The sequence below is a fragment of the Peromyscus eremicus genome, chromosome 4 (genome assembly GCF_949786415.1).
Source record: "Peromyscus eremicus chromosome 4, PerEre_H2_v1, whole genome shotgun sequence".
Lineage (NCBI taxonomy): Eukaryota > Metazoa > Chordata > Mammalia > Rodentia > Cricetidae > Peromyscus > Peromyscus eremicus.
Genome location: NC_081419.1, coordinates 45152049 through 45171638, shown reverse-complemented (window position 1 = coordinate 45171638; position 19590 = coordinate 45152049).

Sequence of the window (19590 nt, the reverse complement as noted above, 5' to 3'; positions counted from 1 at the left end):
TCACATCTGTGCACCACTTAAGAAAAAGGCTTGTGATGGGATGTCCCTTCTTAGTAAAGAACAAATCACATAGTATCCCATGAGCAAAGGATGGAAATATTTGTTTTCATTATTAGATTAATTCAAAGAAACACATACAATATTGAAGATTTCTGTTCTGACCTGTTTACTGGCCAGTTTAGCTTGGAGTCTGGTGGGAGAAAGGACTTCATCACAGAAAAGGGACCAGTTGGTCTGCTATTTGAATCTCATTATTTACTATGTTTGACAGTGAAAGTGGGAAAATTATTAAGGAATCAGAGCCAGGATTTGTGCCAACAATGGGTCCTATTTCTGGCAGAGGCTAGTTATGGAAGGTAAGGGACAAAGACAAGGTCTTTCATGATTTGATAATATCTGATCACTGAATGATCAAGTTAGGCATTTGAAAAGTACTTGTTAAAAAGGTAAACAAATGGAAGTGGACTAGGCCCTCTGCATAAGCAAGACAGTTGTGTAGCTTAGTCTGCTTAAGGGGGCCCCTGGCAGTGGGATCAGAATCTGTCCCTGGTGCATGAGCTGGCTTTCTGGAGTGCATTACCTATGGTGAAACACCTTGCACAGCCTTGATGCAGGGGGAGGGGCCTAGACCTGCATGTATGAACTGAATGTATGAACTACATTCAACTGAATGTACCAGGTTTTGCTGACTTTCCATAGGAGGCCTTAAACTTTTCAGAGGAGGGAATGAGGAGTGGGTTGTGGAGGGAAGGCTGGGGGAAGCAGGAGGAGCAAAGAGAGGAGGATCTGTGGTTGGTATGTAAAATGAATAAAAAATTTGATTAAAAAATAAAATACAAAATAAAATGTTTTTTATTTTATTTTATTTGTATGAGTGGTTTGTCTACAAATATGCATGTGCTCTATGTCCATGCCTGGTGCCCGTGAAGTCCAGAAGAAAGAACTGGAATCCCAGGGAATGATGCGACAGATGGTCGTAAGTCTCCATGCACATGCTAAAAAACAAAGCCCGGTTCTCTGCAAGAGCAGCAAGCACCCTTAACTGCTGAGTCATCTCTCCAGCTCTGAAATAGGACGGCTTACACCTTTTTTTTTTTTTTTTTTGCCATTTAAAAAACCATGTTCTTAATAACATACTTATTTAACTGAAAGGAAATATGATTAAAAACACTCTTAGAGGCAATAGTTTTCTGAAAACTGTATAGAATTAGTTTACGTGCTATCAAGATACCTGAGTGGCTTCATGGACACACTGCATATCAGACCCTTTGCCATTCAGTCTCGTCAGTGGCAAGTAATTACACAAACAGAGTTAGCAGAGCTGACATAGTTGGCCAAGCACGTTATTTATGTGTAGATTTAAGTGGGAAACCAAACTGTGTGGTAGCTATTTCTTTTCTTCTGTTCTTTTTCTTTTCTTCCAGTATTGAGTTTAGAAGCCAGGGCTGTGCCAAGCACTCGACCGCCACACCACACTGCCAACCCAAAGTTTAGCACATGCGTTTGACATTGAAAAAAAGTTGGCGTGGAAAATGCTTCTGCTTTCAGTGCCTAGCATCTTCCTTTCTCCATTGGGGTAGTTACATGATTGACTTTAATAGAGATAAGAACTAATATTAGTTGCTCACAAACAATAAATTTTCTACAATAAGTTTCCTTAAAATTAAACAAAGGTACAACTGTGTTTACTGTCTTTATGATGACTAATTGGATAACTGAAGCTGAACAAAGTCTAACAATATTTAAAACTATTTAATAGTCTCCATATTGATTTAACAATTTAAGTATTCTATCAACCATAAAGAGAGGATATGAAATGATCCAGGGTTAATTAGCTTTCAATGCTTAACCAGTCTTTTGAGCCTAAGAGTATAACAAGAATTTTTAAAAGTATGATTTTTCTTAGCTTGGCTTAAGAGTGCTTATTTAATGAGGCATAAATAAGTGTAATGGAGCTTAAAAATTTTGCTGAAATTTCAGTTTTGTGAAACATAAGACTTCCTTTGATTTCTGATTACAGGGATTTTGCTTAATTTCTGAAAAACAGCTTAATTCCCTAAGTAATTAAGAAGACATTGAGATATAATAAAGACAGATGACTTCTAAATGTACAAATGTTGTTTCTATTGAAAGGGGAGGGAAATCAGGGAACTGTATCTATAGAAAAGCATACTGGGTTCTCAGAATTTGAGTATGTGTCTTCTTCCATGTGATCCATCTCCCCATGGTGGAATCCCTTCCCAACTACTTGTAAAATATTAGCATTTAACTGTTTACCATACGTTCTGTGTTCATTTACTATAAGCATCTTTATCTCATCAACTATGTTGCAGGATTCTTGATAGGTTATATTCTGGGTATATAGCTGCTTGGCTGCTGTTGGTAATGTTGGTGGGTATGATGGCTTTGTCTTTTGATTTTACAACCACTTAAGATGTCATAATTTCTGTCATGACCTGTCCATAACAAAAGCTCAAACTGCATACTTAACATTGCTTTCCTGAGTGATGTGGCTTTTTCTATATGTGCTTGTGATATATTATTTGGAGCTGAAGTAGTAGATGGTTGTGAGCTGCCTAAAGTGGGAGCTAGGAGCTGAAGTTGGATCATCTGGAAAGCAGCAAGTGCTCATAACTTCTGAGCCATCATTCCAGCCACTGGTGTACAATTCTTTAAAAATATTCTGTTAGTTATACTAGTCTAGGTTGACATTTTTATTCTTTTTATAAGTTTAGAGATGTGACTGGCTATTTTTTGGCTTGCATTATTTATAGTAAGATATTCACTGATATTCCTGTACATAATACATAATATTTGTTTCAAACAATTTTATTATAAAGGATATTACTGTTATTTTCTTAGGTACTCACGTTTATCATTTTCCGTTGAGCTCCTACAATCTGTTTACTTAAAATTTTCATTATAATTTAAAAACATTTCAGCTATTATTGACTTCCTTCTCTTTAGATAAAATTGTATTACAAGTGTATATATATATGTGTGTGTGTGTGTGTGTGTGTGTGTGTGTGTGTGTGTGTTAGAGATCAATTTTATTCAACTTGCCAAGATTTTTGGTCCAGCTTATTGAAATGAGGAATACAGTCATGATATTAGGCATCCTTGTCTACAAGTTCTATTGTGTATTAGCTCTTGGTAGATTATTTGCACGTCATAACAAATACACTGGATTCCACTACTATCAATACAGAGACAAAAAAGAAAAAATGAGATGCAACCATCTCTCTCTCTCTCTCTCTCTCTCTCTCTCTCTCTCTCTCTCTCTCTCTTTCTCTCTCTCACACACACACACACACACACACACACACACACACCAAGTTGTCTCCAGATCTTAGCTTTTTTGTTTTAAATAATTTTCATCTCGGGCTTTTAATTTAAATTGCCAGTTTAAATTTCTATGTCACCAAATTCATTAGTCTTTCAGTACTATGTCTAATTTTCTTGGGGGGTTATTTTTTCACCAAAATCTTTTATAATTCAGAGTGAGGACTTTATCCCATTGGAAGAGCATTGTGTGGGCATATATGTAGCATGCAAGAAGCTCCATATTCAATCACAGTGCTACAGAATAGATACTTCATATTTAGAAAATGTTTAAAAAATAGACACTCGTCTTTACTAAACATGACATTCTTTCAGCTTCTTGAATATATGGAATATAGTCATGATAATATTTAATGACTTTGCATACAAGTTCTGCCATGTGTTCTGGGTACATTTAAATTGCTTGTTTTGTTTTTGCTTGATTACTTGTTTTTATTGTTCTTCATATATTTCTGTCATTGATATTCTGGGTAATTTTTTTATAGAATACTAGACATTGTAAATGCCATGTTTCTTGATTTTTTTATTTATTCATGTATTAACCATTTTCTGTAAATCTTTGAGATTGTTCTGGAAGACTTTTAAAAGTGCCAATTTTTTTCTCTTTTTTTATTAAGAGATTTTCTATTCATTTTACATTCCAACCACAGATTCCCCTGTCATCCCTCCTCCTGCCCCAAGCCTTCCCTGACAACCCACACCCTATTCCCACCTCCTCCAAGGCAAGGTCTCCCAGGGGGAGTCAGCAGAGCCTGGTACATTCAGTTGAGACAGGTCAAAGACCCTCCTCCCTGCACCAAGGCTGCACAAAGTGTCTCACCATAGTCACTAGACTCAAAAAAGCCGGCTCATGCACTAAGGACAGGTCCCGATCCCACTGCCTGGGGGCCCCCTAAACAGTTCAAGCTGAACAACTGTCTCGATTATCCAGAGGGCCTAGTCAAATACCATGGGGACTCCTCAGCTATTGGTCCACAGTTCATGCATTTTCACTAGTTTGGCTAGTTGTCTCTGTACTTTTTCCAGTCATGGTCTTGATATTTCTTGCCCATAGCATCCCTCTTCTCTCTCATCGATTGGAATCCTGGAGCTCTGCCTGGGACCCGGCCGTGGATCTCTGCATTTGCTTCCATCAGTCACTGGATGAAGGCTCTATGATGACAGTTCGGTACTCAGCCATTTGATCACAGACTAGGCCAGCTCATGCACCTTCTCAATTGTTGCCAGTAGTCTATGGTGGAGTCATCCTTGTGGATTCCTGGGGACCTCCCTAGCACTCTGCTTCTCCCTATTCCCATGGTGTCTTCATTTATCTTGGTATCTCTTTCCTTGCTCTCCCACTCTGTTCCCATTCCAGCTTGAACCTCCCACCCCCTTAAGCTCTCATCATCTGTCCCTTGCCCTCCATTACCCATCCCCTCACCCCCAGTTTGCTCATGTAGATCTCATCCATTACTCTATTGCTGGGCAATCCATGCATCCTTCCTAGGGTCCTCCTTACTAGCTAGCCTCCCTGTAGCTGTGGGTTGCAGTCTGGTTATCCTTTGTTTTACATCTAGTATCCACTTATGAGTGAGTATATAACGTGTTTGTTCTTCTGAGTCTGGGTTACCTCACTCAGGATGATATTTTCTAGTTCCATCCATTTGCCTGCAAACCTCATGATATTATTTTTCTCTGCTGAATAGTAACCCATTGTGTAGATGTACCACATTTTCTTTATCCATTCTTCAGTTGAGGGGTGTCTAGGTTGTTTCCAGGTTCTGGCTATTACAAATAATGCTGCTATGAACATAGTGCCAGTCTTTTCAAAGCATGCATTTAGATTTTATTTTCTGAAAGCATGCAACTTCCGTGTATTGAGGACTTGTCTACTACCTATGCCATACTCTCCTACTGCAACAGTAGTTGATACACCTTGAAATCCAAAGTTGCCTGGACTATGACAAAGATACTCTTCCAGGCCCTTTGCAAGATTCCTTAGTTGTTCCATCTACTAATTTCTGCAAGTTCTTCTCCTGACCTTGTGTAGGTTCTGTGGAGCTGAACAGTCTTCAAGGCCTTCTGTGAATTGCGAGAATACTCTGTGTATCCAGTTGTCCTTCTGGCACTCATCCCTGACACATCAACACCATGGCATCCCTGGTTCTCAACTCCATATTCACCAGCGTTTTCCTTGTTTCTCCTCTCATGCCACATCCCTTGTTTGTATATAGACGTGGAACCTCTGTTATTCCACTCCATTCTGTCTGGAAGGCAGTTATTTTAATTTTAGTATCATCTTGATTACCTTAAAATCACTCCCCCACCACACACAGAGAGAATGCTTGATGCATTTTTTGACATCTAAACACTGAGAAAAACGTAAATCATGAAACTTTTTACAAAGAAAACAGTCTGCTTTATTTTATAACAGCTTTCTGTATGATGCTATGTAGCCACTCAATAAATAGTCTTTAATTAGCAGACAACCACTAAAAGATAATAGGAAAGGTATTTTTGTTTGTTTGGTTGGGTTTTTTTTTCCATTTTTATTGATTTGAATTTTTTTTTTTTTTTTTTTTTGGTTTTTCGAGACAGGGTTTCTCTGTGTAGCTTTGCGCCTCTCCTGGAACTCACTTGGTAGCCCAGGCTGGCCTCGAACTCACAGAGATCCTCCTGGCTCTGCCTCCCAAGTGCTGGGATTAAAGGCGTGCGCCACCACCGCCCGGCTTGATTTGAAATTTTATCAGAAAGTCTTAGCCTGGCATGGTGGTGCACACTCATAACCACAACACTTGGAGAGCTGGAGGGCTGAGTTAACCTAGCTTGAAAATAAGTAAAATTCCTTTGTTTTTGTTCTCCCTTTGGGTATGTTTTTGAACCTGTGTAAATTATGCCTGTATTTCTGAACATGGATTAAATACTTCTTGTAATACTCACAGTCACATATGTTTTCCATACAATGAAAAATAATGATAGATATTAACATATTAATAGATAAGGTCAGTTTGTGTGATCTGAATTTAATTCATATCAATTAAAATAATGCTTTCAGTATTCCAGGTTTTATATTGAATTATTTGATTGAACTTGATCTAACTAGAGCTGATTTTTGTGTATGGCTAGAGATACGAGTTTAATTCTATTTGTATACATGTCCACATGATGTTTTCACAGTACCATTTATTGAAGAAGCTGTCTGTGTTGGTCAGTGTTATGTCAACTTGATGCAAGCTAAAGTCATCTAAGAGGAGAGAACCACAATTAAGAAAATATCTCCTTAATATCAGGCTATAGGCAGGTCTGTGGGACATTTTCTTAATTAGTGATTGATGTGGGAGGACTCAGGTCATTGTGGGTGGGGTCATCCCTGGGCTGGTGGTCCTGGATTCTATAAGAAAGCAGGCTGAGGAAGCCATGGGGAGAAAGCCAGTAAGCAGCACCTCTCTACGGCCTTGGCCTCTGCATCAGCTTCTGCTTCCAGGTTCCTGCTCTGAGTTCCTGCCTTGATTTCCTTCAAAGATGAGCAATGATTTGAAAGTGCAAGCAAAATAAATTCTTTCCTCTTAAAGTTGCTTTGGTCATGAGGTTTCATCAGAACAACAGTAAACCTGACTAAGGCACTATCTTTTCTCTGGTGTGTATTTTGGCTTCTTTTTCAAATATCATATTGTAGTTGCCTGGATCCATGTTTAGGTCTTCTATTTTGTTCCATTGTTTTTACATGTCTGTTTTTGAGCCAGAACCATACTGTTTTTATCTCTATATCTTTGTAATATAGCTTGAAATCTATTATGGTAATCCTTGCAATATGGTTCTTTTTGCTCAGAGCTGTTTTGTTGTTTGAGTAACAAATGCTGATGAGGATATATAGAAAGCTTACTCACTATGGGTGGGATTGCCAACTTGTACAGTCAGTGTTGAAATCAGTGTGGAGAACTTTCAAAATATTGAAACTAGATCTACTTTATAGCCCAGTCAAGCCACTCCATGGCATGTGCCCAATGAACTGGACAACCTATGTCACAGATCCTTGTTCAGCTACCCATGTTCATTTAATTTGTCACTCCATTCCCAATATCTAGGACACAGCAACGGCATAACTACTTCTGGTGATAAATGGACAATGAAAGACCTAAACATTGCAAACACCAATTAACCTGCCAACACACACATACACACACACACACACACACACACACACACACACACACACACGAAAAGGTTAAGAATTTGAAAGGTAGTAGGTAATGAATTTGAGAGGCACCCAGGAGGAGCTGGAGAGTTGGAGAGAGAAAGGGAGAGATAAAATATGTAAATACAGCATTCATATATAAAATTCTCAAAAATGAATGATATTATCTTTTTCTTTCAGTATTGATCATTTTGTACAGTTTAGAAAAATCTTCCTCTAACATAACATAAACTTATTTGTTTATGATATATTATTTTGATTCAGTATTTGATTTATTTGATAAGTTGTCATTAGTTTCAATAAAGAATTTTCTTTTCTACCCTTGACTGGTTTTGTTTTTAGCTATGGTAACAATTTTGTAAATTGGTGAACTTTTATCCTTGGGAAAAAAACAACTTAGCCCTGTTAAGTGATAGGTTCTTTTAAATATTAGCAATTTAATTTATTTATATTCATAGAAAAATGAAAGTTTTTGCTACATTTTAATTTTCAGACACTGTTCTAAAGAAGCAATAATATATTTTAAGGGATATGAGAAAAGATGGCATTATGTTTATTTACAGCCAGATTCCTTAATCGATTAGTTTAAATTCTTTCTAAAACTTATTTATTTTATTTTTTGAGATATAATATTCTAACAGCACAGCATTCCATCTCATCCAATTTACAATGTAATGAACTTCTTGGGTTTCTAACTTTGCCTCTTTTTGCAAGATAATATAACACAAAGGTAAACTAAATTAAGTTCTCTATATGCTTTCACACTACAGTTTGAAAAGTGTTATCTTGTGGTATTATATTCATAAGATATACAATAAATAAGAGAACAAAAATTCATAGTCCAATAGTATTAACACATATGCATACACATGCATTCTTTTCAGCCATAGAAACCAATACCAATAAATCTATAATAATAGTATTTAAAAGGGTCAACAGCTAGGGCTTTGTTATACTCTATCACTTTCTGCCTTCTGGAAGTTGGTTACAACATTTGAAGATGAATAGCTACTCAGGCTTATCTTCCCATAGTGACTTTTTTGAAAATCATAATGATGATGTACTTTTAGACCTACAAACAACCCACCTCTGTAAACTCAGTAGAGTAATATATTGCAACTTACTAATTCTGTGTATTTTATTATATTTTAAAAAGGCTTTGTAGATGATATGAACAGGGGAGTTTTAAATGACATAATGATAACTTGGGTGTATATTTAAGAATCTGGAAATGTGAAGTAACTAAATATTTGAAAAGAAGATATCTCTAAGAAAGGATGGAATAGAAAATGTAAGAACTTAAGGTGTAAACAAACTCACAGGTGTATAATATTACCCGTACTGTACATTTGTAATGTTATTTTATTACAGATCTCTCATATTAAAATTGATATTCAAATACAAGTAACACACTGACCCCAAATGTGTGTGTAATATTCTATATGCTTTATCTTCTATTTACTTATAACCAATACATTAACTACAACTGAGTGGAACTTTGGATAAAAATATATTATTATATTTTGATGTGATATTTAGCTTGCAAAACTAAGTCCTTTCCTCAAATAGTATTGCATACACAAGTATCAAGATACGTATGTACAGATTTTGACACGGTCATAAAAGCCACTAGAACCCACTATGCTGAGATTTGAAGAGTGGTTCACAGCTTTGATTAGTATGGAACTAAGTGTTATGTGTCCTTGTTCATCTAAACAGGGTGAGTGAAGCCAGTGAGAATGAATGTGTTTTTAAAGCTATCAGATAGTGTTGCTAGTAGTAGTAGTAGTAGTAATTAAATATATTCATTTATTCTACAGTCCTACTGCAATTTCTTCTCCTTTCTATCCTCCCATTCCCTTTCTCCACATTCCTTCCCCCCACCAGTCGACTCTTCCTCTGTTTCTGTTCATAAAGGGGTAGGCCTTCCATGGGTGTCAACAAGCCTACCAAGTGGAGGTGAAACTAAACGCCTCCCCTCATATTAAGGATGGGCTAGATAACCAAGTATGAAGAAATAGATTCCTGAAAGGCAGCCAAAGTGGTAGGGACAGACCCTGCTCTGAACACTAAGAGTTCCACAAGTAGATCAAGCTACCCAGCTGTCACAGGTTTAGAGGGCCTAGGTTGGTCCCATTTGGCTCCCTACCTGTCCAAAGTCTGTGAGCTCCGATGAGCCCAGGTTAGCTGTTTCTGTGGGTTCCCTTGTGATGACCTTGACCCATCCTGGCTCTCTTCAACAGGATTCCCTAAACTCCAGCTCAGAGAGCAATAAATGAGATGTCTTGATGGGGGTGGGGCACTTTGGCGTCAGGTAGGAACCTGGTGCAAGGGAAACTTCCATGAATCTATAAGGATGTCCCCAGCTAAGACTCCTAGCAATAGTGGCTAGGTAGCCTAAACTGGCCATCTCCTGTGATCAGATTGGTAACAATCCAATTGTCATGAGAAAGCCTTCATCCGGTGACTGATGGAAACAGATGAAGCAATCTATAGCCAAGCATTGGTGGGCTTTTTGTTTTGCTTTGTTTTTTTAAATACTTTTTTTTCAAGACTCCAAGAGCCTTTCTAGGGAATTCACGACTTTGCATCGTAGTTTGTAGAATTCGCATAAACATGCCCCGTTTTTGCTGTAGTATTGAAATAAGAAGTCTGGTATGGGAAATTTTAAATAAAGTCAGATATAACATGGTAGATTTTGCTTCAGTCTTTGCTAGTATTTTAAGTTTTTTTTCTATGAATCATACATTTTCCTTTTTTAAAGAATGGTCAATACTAAAAATCCTCCTGACCTATGCAGATAGCATCCTTTTATCCTCAAATCTTGTCATTGCTTCTGTGTAAACACCAGCTCTATGAATTTTATTGAAATGGAAAGACATTGAGCTAAAAACTGGCCAGTTGGAATTTTCCTCTAGGGCATACAGAGTTAACCCAGAGGGATTAGAAGGCACAGCCTCCAACATCAAGGCACTTGGCTGCCAAGAACTACTTAGGCAGAAATGTATGTTGTACATGGGAGAGATAAAAGAGGCGGAGCCACAGGCACAAGCAGAGGTGAGAGAATGTGGATTCAGACAGAGATTAGGAAGCAGGATGAAAGCTAATTTCATCCTTTTATAATAAGATTCTAGTTCCCTTTTACATTAAATTAGGAAACGCTCGTATTATAAATGTTCTTTCCCACCCAAGTAGAGCTAAGAATGTTTTCACTTTTAGCAATTAAGACTAAATGATGTCACATAAATTATTCAAAATGATTATTGATTAAAGCATGTGTCTATTTGTTTTCTGGTCAATAATGATTTATTTCTGCAAACCGGACATTAATATTCCACCAAGCGTGTTGGGATAATTGCAAAAAATAAACAGAAAGTTCAGAGAAAACGTTGACTTTCATTTTTCCACTTACAGAGATAAAGTGATTGTCCAAGTACACAGAGGAAGGAGAGGATGGGGCCAGGGCTTGCTCTTGCTTCTCCTGTCACCTGGCAGGCCCTTCATTTATTCCATGCTTTGCTGTGAAACACAGCATCATTGCTGTTCAGCTCGGCTGTGTGAAAGGAAAAATCAGAGTATGTGTCTGATAAAAGATTATGCTCTCTGCCTTAGATGTTCTGGTTCCAAGGAATCAAAGGAGTTGCATGGAGCTTTCACATCTCATGGGGTCATTACACACAGAGAGCATCCCAGGCACATGATAAATGTGGAATCAACAGTCATATTATCTCGATTCATGTTCAAGCAAACATGAGACTTAATTACCTTACAGATGAAGAAATTGAGATTGAAGAGGAAGTAACTGGTATAGCCAGAACACCCATTCAAGTCTTTCTGACCAGCATCCATGCAAGATGATCACCTTTGTAGAGCTCAGGTTTGTAGCTACGTTTGTGGTTATCTTTCACCTTTAGTAGCTTCAGAAATCATGTTCTTTTCATATTTAACTCTTAAAATGTTGATGATGGTTAGATGTTTATCCTAGTGTAATGATAAGTTTAAAAATAAACATTAAAAAATTCCATAGAACATGTGTACCTACAAACTTGCTAAACTGATAGAGTAAACAAATTGGAAATTTAATAATATATGAAATTCGATTTAGCTAATTGCCAAGCCTAAAAGATAACTAACATTTCTCAGATGCAATTCATTTTAATATACTAATTGCTTTTAATTAAGTGTTATAGAAAGCAGAATATCTTTGAATACTTTAAAATATTTTTAAATTTTTTCAACATTATCATTTATGATGAATATTTTGTTATCTATATCTTTATTAAAAATATATATACTTACCGTTACTTAAGCATAATAATACAGACACATTTGTTATAAATATCTGAAAAGGATGATTCACAAAAACGACTATTATATATATGTTTTATATGATCTAGACTGAAAGTATTCATTACACAGTTGAGTAATTTTTCTTATTAACATCAAACTAGATTTATTTTTCTGTGATTAAAATATTCTTGTAAAATTATAAATGCTGTGTTCTTTCTAATTCATTTGAAAATTGTATCAGGAGCCCAAATAAAATTGCACATTCAACTAAAGAGAATCCCCTAAATTAATAACTCATAGAGAACATACACACAGGGTATGGTGGCGCATGTCTTTAATCCCAGCACTTGAGAGGCAGAGGCAGGTAGTTCAAGGCTAGCTTGGTCTACCAAGTGAGTTCCAGGACATCCAGGGCTACACAGGAAAACCATGTCTTGAAAAACCAAAAGCCACAAAAACAAAAATAAAACAAAATACCACATATTCAGTGCTGAGTTTTGTTGTTACAAAATAGATCCTCTTAAACAAGTTTGACTAAGCCTTTAAATTAAGTCTGTCTGCTAAGAAATACTGTTTACAATTATGCTTCACAAAATGACTTAATTCTTCTAAAATCTATAATTATTCCATTTTGAACTTTAAAATTCTTGTCTAGCAACTAGCAGATTAAAAATAATTCACATGAGTCTAGAAGAATAATTTTGAAATACCACTTGAAGACTGCAATATAGTTATGTATTTAGGGCATTCTTTGGGAAAATCATTTATTTTCAAATGACACTAAATCTGGTTTAAGCCTTAGAGAAAATTATTTTTGTTTTTTACATAAAAAGTAAAGGAAGATTCAAGTTCATCCTTTTCATAATTGTGCTTATTCTTTGAAGATTTCATACATGTCATACAACTTTATCATATCCACCTCTCATTTCTCCTCCATATATACAATATAACTTTTTCATATCCACCTCTTACTTCTCCTCCTCCAACTACTCTCAGGACCCCCATCACATCTATCCCTCATGTCTTACCCATTTTTCTAGTTGAGGACAGTTAGTGAAGCCCATATATACATGGGCCTGCAGTCTGGGCATGAGGACCCATCTAGTGACCACATCCCTGAAGAAAAGAGATTCTCGCTCTCCCTGTAGCTGTCAACTGTCAGCAGTTCTCAAGCTTTCGATGGAAGCTTGAGAACCTCCAATTCATGTTAGGATTTTTTTTTTTAAATTTTTATTTTGCAATACAATTAAGTTCTACATATCAGCCACAGATTCCCTTGTTCTCCCCCCTCCCGCCCCCCTCACCTTCCCCCTAGCCCGCCCCCCATTCCAATCTCCTCCAGGGCAAAGCCTTCCCCACAGACTGAGATCAACCTGGTGGACTCAGTCCAGGTAGGTCCAGTCCCCTCCTCCCAGGCCGAGCCAAGGGACCCTGCATAGGCCCCAGGTTTCAAACAGCCGACTCATGCAATGAGCACAGGACCCGGTCCCACTGCCTGGATGCCTCCCAAACAGATCAGGCCAATCAACTGTCTCACCCACTCAGAGGGCCTAATCCAGTTGGTGACCCCTCAGCCATTGGTTCATATTTCATGTGTTTCCGTTTGTTTGGCTATTTGTCTCTGTGCTTTATCCGACCTTGGTCTCAACAATTCTCTCTCATATAAACCCTCCTCATTCTCGCTAATTGGACTCCCAGAGATCCACCTGGGGCCTAGTCATGGATCTCTGCATCCAGATCCCTCAGTAGTTGGATGAGGTTTCTAGCACGACAATTAGGGTGTTTGGCCATCCCATCACCAGAGTAGGTCACTTCGGACTGTCTCTCGACCATCATGTTAGGATTTTTAAATTATTATTTATTGTTTGGGAATACTGTACATGCAGATAATGACTTTAGAAAAAAAATCACTCACCATATCCTTATGTCAAATTTCTTCGTTCCCAGTTTCATTTCCATGTGCTTTATTTTTTTAATTGAAAATACATTTTGTTTTGTTTCACACTCCCCCAACTCCTGCCACATCATCCCTATCCAAGTCCACACCCTATCTTTCTCACGCCCATTAGAATACAAACAGGAATCTGAAACAATAAAAAGAAAATAATAATACAATAAAATAAAAACAAACCTGAGTAGGACAAACCAACCATACAGAAGAAAAAGAGCCAAATAAAAAGCATAAGAAACACATATACACTCAGAAACACATACATTGGCAGATACAGAAATTCCATAAAATACAAATTCAGAAACCATAATATATAAGCAAAAGACCTGTATGGTAAGAAAAAAAATGCTCAGACAAAGCATTATACCACTGCTTTCATTTTGTGTTGGCCCTCTACTGCTGGATGTGGGACCTGGTCCTAAAAGTGGTTTGTATCCCCAGTGAGACTAAATTTTCCTTTGTGAGTGGTTATCAGTTGGAGGTGGTTCTGGGCTAGGGCTATGGTCTGTGTCCACTTCCACTCTCAGCCCGTGGACCCCACCAGACCCAGACCTGTTCAGGCCCTGTGCATGCTGCCAATGTTTGTGAGTTCATGTGTGCATCTGTCCTGCTGTGTTTAGAAGACCTTGTTTCCTTGGTGTCCTCCATCTTCTCTGGCTTGGACACTCTGCCTTCTCTTCTGCATTTATCCCGATCTGCTGCACAAGGAAGCTCCTCTGATGATGGTTGAGCAAGACACTGATCTATGAGTATAGCAGAATGTCCTTAGTAGTCATCCTGTCCACTATGTTCCTTTGGTAGAACAGTGTTGTTTTGTTTTTTCCCTGACCACTGGAGCAGTGTTGGAGATGGGTTTCATCTCATTCCCCATAGTCATCCTACTGTGCAGGAGCGTGCAAAGCCTCCTTCTCCTATCTTATTATAGCAATACTTGTTGGGTGAGTTTGAAATTAAGAAACACCATGTCATCCTGTAGCTCTGACAGTATTACTTTTATTTTTACTCTCCTTTCATGATCAATATTTATCACCCTCTGTGGTGGTATTGTGTTCCCCAAAATATTGTGCACCCTAATAAATTTATCTGGGGTCAGAGACAGAACAGCCACTACATACAAAGGCTAGAAAATGGTGGCACTCACACCTTTAATCCTAGCACTCCAGAGATAGAAATCCCTCTGGATCTCTGTGAGTTCAAGGCCACATTGGAAACGGCCAGGCATGGTGACTCACGCCTTTAATCCCAGAAAGCCAGCCTTTAATCCCAGGGAATGATGGCAAAAACAGAAAGATATATAAGGCGTGGAGACCAGAAACTAGAAGCATTTGGCTGGTTAAGCATTTGGCCTGGTTAAGCATTCAGGCTTTTGAGCAGCAATTCAGCTGAGACCCATTCTGGATGAGGACTCAGAGGCCTCCAGTCTGAGGAGACAAGACCAGCTGAGGATCCGGGGAGGTGAGATAGCTGTGGCTTGTTCTGTCTCTCTGTTCTACCAGCACTGACCCCAATAACGGGCCTCGGGTTTGATTTTATTAATAAGAACTTTAACGATTCATGCTACAACCCTCATCTCAGAGTTAACATGATTGATCTATGAACTTATATTTATCTTTGTAAATTACACAATGTATTTTTGTGAATGTGTATTTTCAGTAACCCACAGAAAGACCATCACAGTCAATATTCTTTTTCCGTAACCAAGTACAAGGGCATGGGCTCACTCTTCATTACCAAAATGTTTTAAAAGGAAGAAAAGGAAAGTCTTGTTTTCATTAATGTACAAATATTTCTCAAAATCTCTATGGGATGCATGGATCTAATCATAGTACACATTTCAATGCTGGTTCTGAAGATAACACTCTCTACTGCAAATGCAGTCAGCACTATGCACACACACACACACACACACACACACACACGTGCACACACAGTTGATTTTTTACTCTGTTTAATTATCATCTGTCTAGATCAATGCCTGACTGTCTTGATTTCCATTTCTGTGATTCTGAGGAGCGTTATCTAGCACACTACTCAGTCACCGGAAGCAGCATGGCAGGTACTTTATCTCCTTCAAATCTCTTTTGCTTCCCTCCCCACCCCATTAGACTTTCTGGTTTTTCCTTGGTTAGCAGAAGTTTCTACTCCTTTATTTATCTCTGTCACGTTGGATCTAGCCTGCCTACAAGAAAAAGTCCTCTATCTCCGCTGCTGTATCTCTGTCATGTGAGACCAACAGAAAGAAGGCTGCCCTCTGCTGGCCAGATAGAGTCCTCACTAGGGTCACCAAATTGACGCCAAGTGGTTTGGGCTGGGACTTTCAGGATCCAGAATTGAGAGAAATAATTTCCTGCAAAGCCACCTCGAATTCTGTTATGGTTTCCTAAACTGATTAATAAAAAAATACTGCTTCAAATTACTTTGCATCTTTTGTTTATATAATAACTTTCATGTTTCATTTTCCCTTTCCTGTCCTGTATTTGACATAGCACAATGCTTATTATAGTGTTATTCGTTGTATTTCTCTTCCTTAAATTCATTTGTGTTATTGTTTGTTTTTTAGTTAGTTAGTTTTGTTTTGTTTTAATTTCCCAGTATTTCTACCTTCTATAAGACAAAATAGACATATTGAGACATTCCAACTCTCTGTTGTGCCCACCGCCTTTTTTTCCTTGACCATACACTTTTTTTTTTCACTAGAATAGTGTCATCAAATTTAATTGCTGGTTAAGGAAAAGATGTATTTAGAATAATATGCAATTTAAAATTTACAAAAATATATAATATTAGCTAATAAAGGGAATATTCTTAAACCAGACTCCCTTCCAAATCTGTAGGTAACATTTAATTTGCACTATACTTGATAAGTAATGAATGAACAAACCAACTAACTGGTTCACTCTTCTGGAATTTGACTTGTTCTGAAAGAATTCAGTGAAGTTTTATCCAGAACAAAGTCTTGTCTTGCTTTAGCAAGTTTCTGCTCCCTGCTGGCCATAAAGGTTTGGTAACTGTTAAGGAGAGTATGAGCTCCATCTTTAGTTAATTCATACTTAATCTGCTTGGGTGCCGGCCTCAGTTACAAGTTAGCAGTTTGGGCTCTGTTCTTCAGTATACTGATTTTTGCAACAAGAAACTTACAGCTCACTTTAAAAGCACTCTGTGGACTTTGGTCTTCATAAAATGTTCAAGAAAATGACACACACACAAAGGGCATCTTACTTTTTGAGTTTAATTTGGTTAAATACAGAGCTGCGGATGGTGCTAGCATTGGTGAGATCTTAGCAGCACCTAGTGTCTGGTTGTGGAATCACATCTGAGACTTGAAAATCTGTGTCGGGTAAAATACAGAAGTTATGTGTCTCACATAAGGTTGGATAGTGTTTCACAGCAGGTCAGGTCAGAGATGTCACCGGTGTTTCTAGATAACTGTTCTGAGACATATCCATGCAAGAGAAGTCTCTTTCATAACCAAGGAGTAATCCATCAGCTTTAAAAGTAGGAAGGCTTGGGCCTAGGCAGATGGCTTAGTCAATAAAGGATTTGCAGAGCAAGGATGAAGACATGAGTTTGATCCCCGGAGCTCACATAAAAAGTCTAGATATAGCAGTATGAGTCTACAATCAGAGTACAGTTCTACTCTGGGGAAGTAGACACAGGAAGATACTGACAGTCTGCTGCTCAGCAAGTCTAGTTATTGGTGAGCTCCAGGTTCAGTGAAGGACTTTGCCTAAATAAGTAAGGTGGGCTGCTTTTGAGTAAGATACTCAACATTGACCTCTGACCCCCACAGCTACACAAATACAAATTCATACAGACACACACACACACACACACATTTGTGCACACGTATGTGAACACACACAATGAAATAAAAGACTTTAAGAAAAGTTCTGATTTGGTGGAAATAAAAATATGATGTGTTATGTAAATTTCTGTGGCCCTGGTACCTGTAAACCAGAGACCATACATGTTTAAGAATAATTTTGCATACACATGTGTGAGGTCATACTACTGCCTTTATTGCCTATACCCAAGTAGATCTTAATACACCCACTTTGACACTGATTGACATAGTAAATAAACCACAAGGAAAGGACATGGGGCTATGAATAATCCAACCAATGAATTTACATATTTCTGTTGATTTTTGAGTAAGAATCTTAATTTCATTAGAGAATAAGCTTTACTGTATTTTTGTAGGACATTGAACATGCACTTAGCGAAAATGAATATCTCTGTGTAGGGAAGGGTGTGTTAGGGATCTAGCCAGGCACTTGTACATGCTAGGTGAGTACCCTCTCCTGGCTACATTGCCAGACTGCAGGCAGACTTTCTCTGTCCTACCAGCCAGCCCCCAAATAACCACACAGAGATGTATTAATTATAAATACTTGGCCGATAGCTTAGGATTGTTATTAGCTAGCTCTTACAACTCAAATTAACCCATATTTATTAATTTACATGCTGCTATGTGGCTCGTGGCTTTTTACTTAATCTTCTACATATCCTGCTTTCTTTGTGTCTGGCTGGTGATTCTGCCCTTCTTCTGAGCATTCTCTCAGTCTTTCTCTCCTGCTTAACCTCTTCCTGCCTATCTAATGGCCAGTTGGCTCTTTATAAACCAATGAGAGCAACACTATTCACAGTGTACAAAAGGATTATTTCATAACACCAGACAGATTGTTATCTTAAATCTAAAGAATTTAAGTTTCTCATAGCCATCTAGAAATAATAAAAGGGTACAATCAAATAAGTATCAAATCAAGGAAAACAAAGCTAAAATTACAAAAAAATTATGACTCATACTGCAGAATACAAAAATACATTTACTGATGCAAGAATAAATAAAAGGAGGGATTAGCATTTACCATAAAGTACTATAAAATGGAACAAAATATAGAAATAAAATTATATCCTAACTATTCATGTGTTGTTGGAGGGTCCACAGTAGAGTCTCAGTCTTTCCAGAAAGCTCCAAAGCCTGGATGCTTCTTAAATCCACATTTAAGGTGTGCTCACATTTTAATCAGTGTATCTACCACTGTTTGGATCTTCCATCTAATCTTGAATTGCTGAGAGTGCTTCCTACTGTGGAAGCTGAGACTTCATGATGGTCTGTGTCTGCCTAGATGTCAGGAAAGGACCAATTTTTTTTTTTTTTTGCCTGAGGATACATGTAAATATTTGGGGCTTTGAGAGTCACGTGCAATTGTCAGTTCCAGTTACAGAACTGTACCTATATTGATCACTGCCATTTCCATACAAACTCATGTACAAGTTGGGGGTGTGCAGTACATGGAGCTTGTTTGTAAACTCTAGTTAGAGCTAAACATTTATTTGAATAAATGAATAAAAGAACCAGATCCTTCTGTTCAGCTTCACTGGTAAAAATTCTGAGCCTGAATTTCATACTTACTAGCCCTTTGTCTAGATTTCACTTGTTAAGTTCCAGAAGATGAAAAGAGCAATTAATTAAAATCATTCAAACATCCTGATAATGGGAACCATAGAAAATTGTTGAGTATGATTGATATCAAGTCCATGTTGTTTCTAAAATATCACCATCTGCCTAGACTATACCCCAGGACAGAGTAAATCTGAAATAAGCCTGATGCCCCGCTCCCATTTGATAAGTCCGTGGAGGGTCCTTAAATGGTGGACTATGATGAAGTTAATGGAAGGTTGGCAAGTTACAGTCTGTCCTTGAAATGATCCAGAACTGAACCTAATGAGACAATGTGAAATTGCAAAGAACTGTAGAATGAATTACCAGGGTCAATGGTAGTCATCACTGAAATGAATGGTTTGACATAATGAAGCTCAACTACAA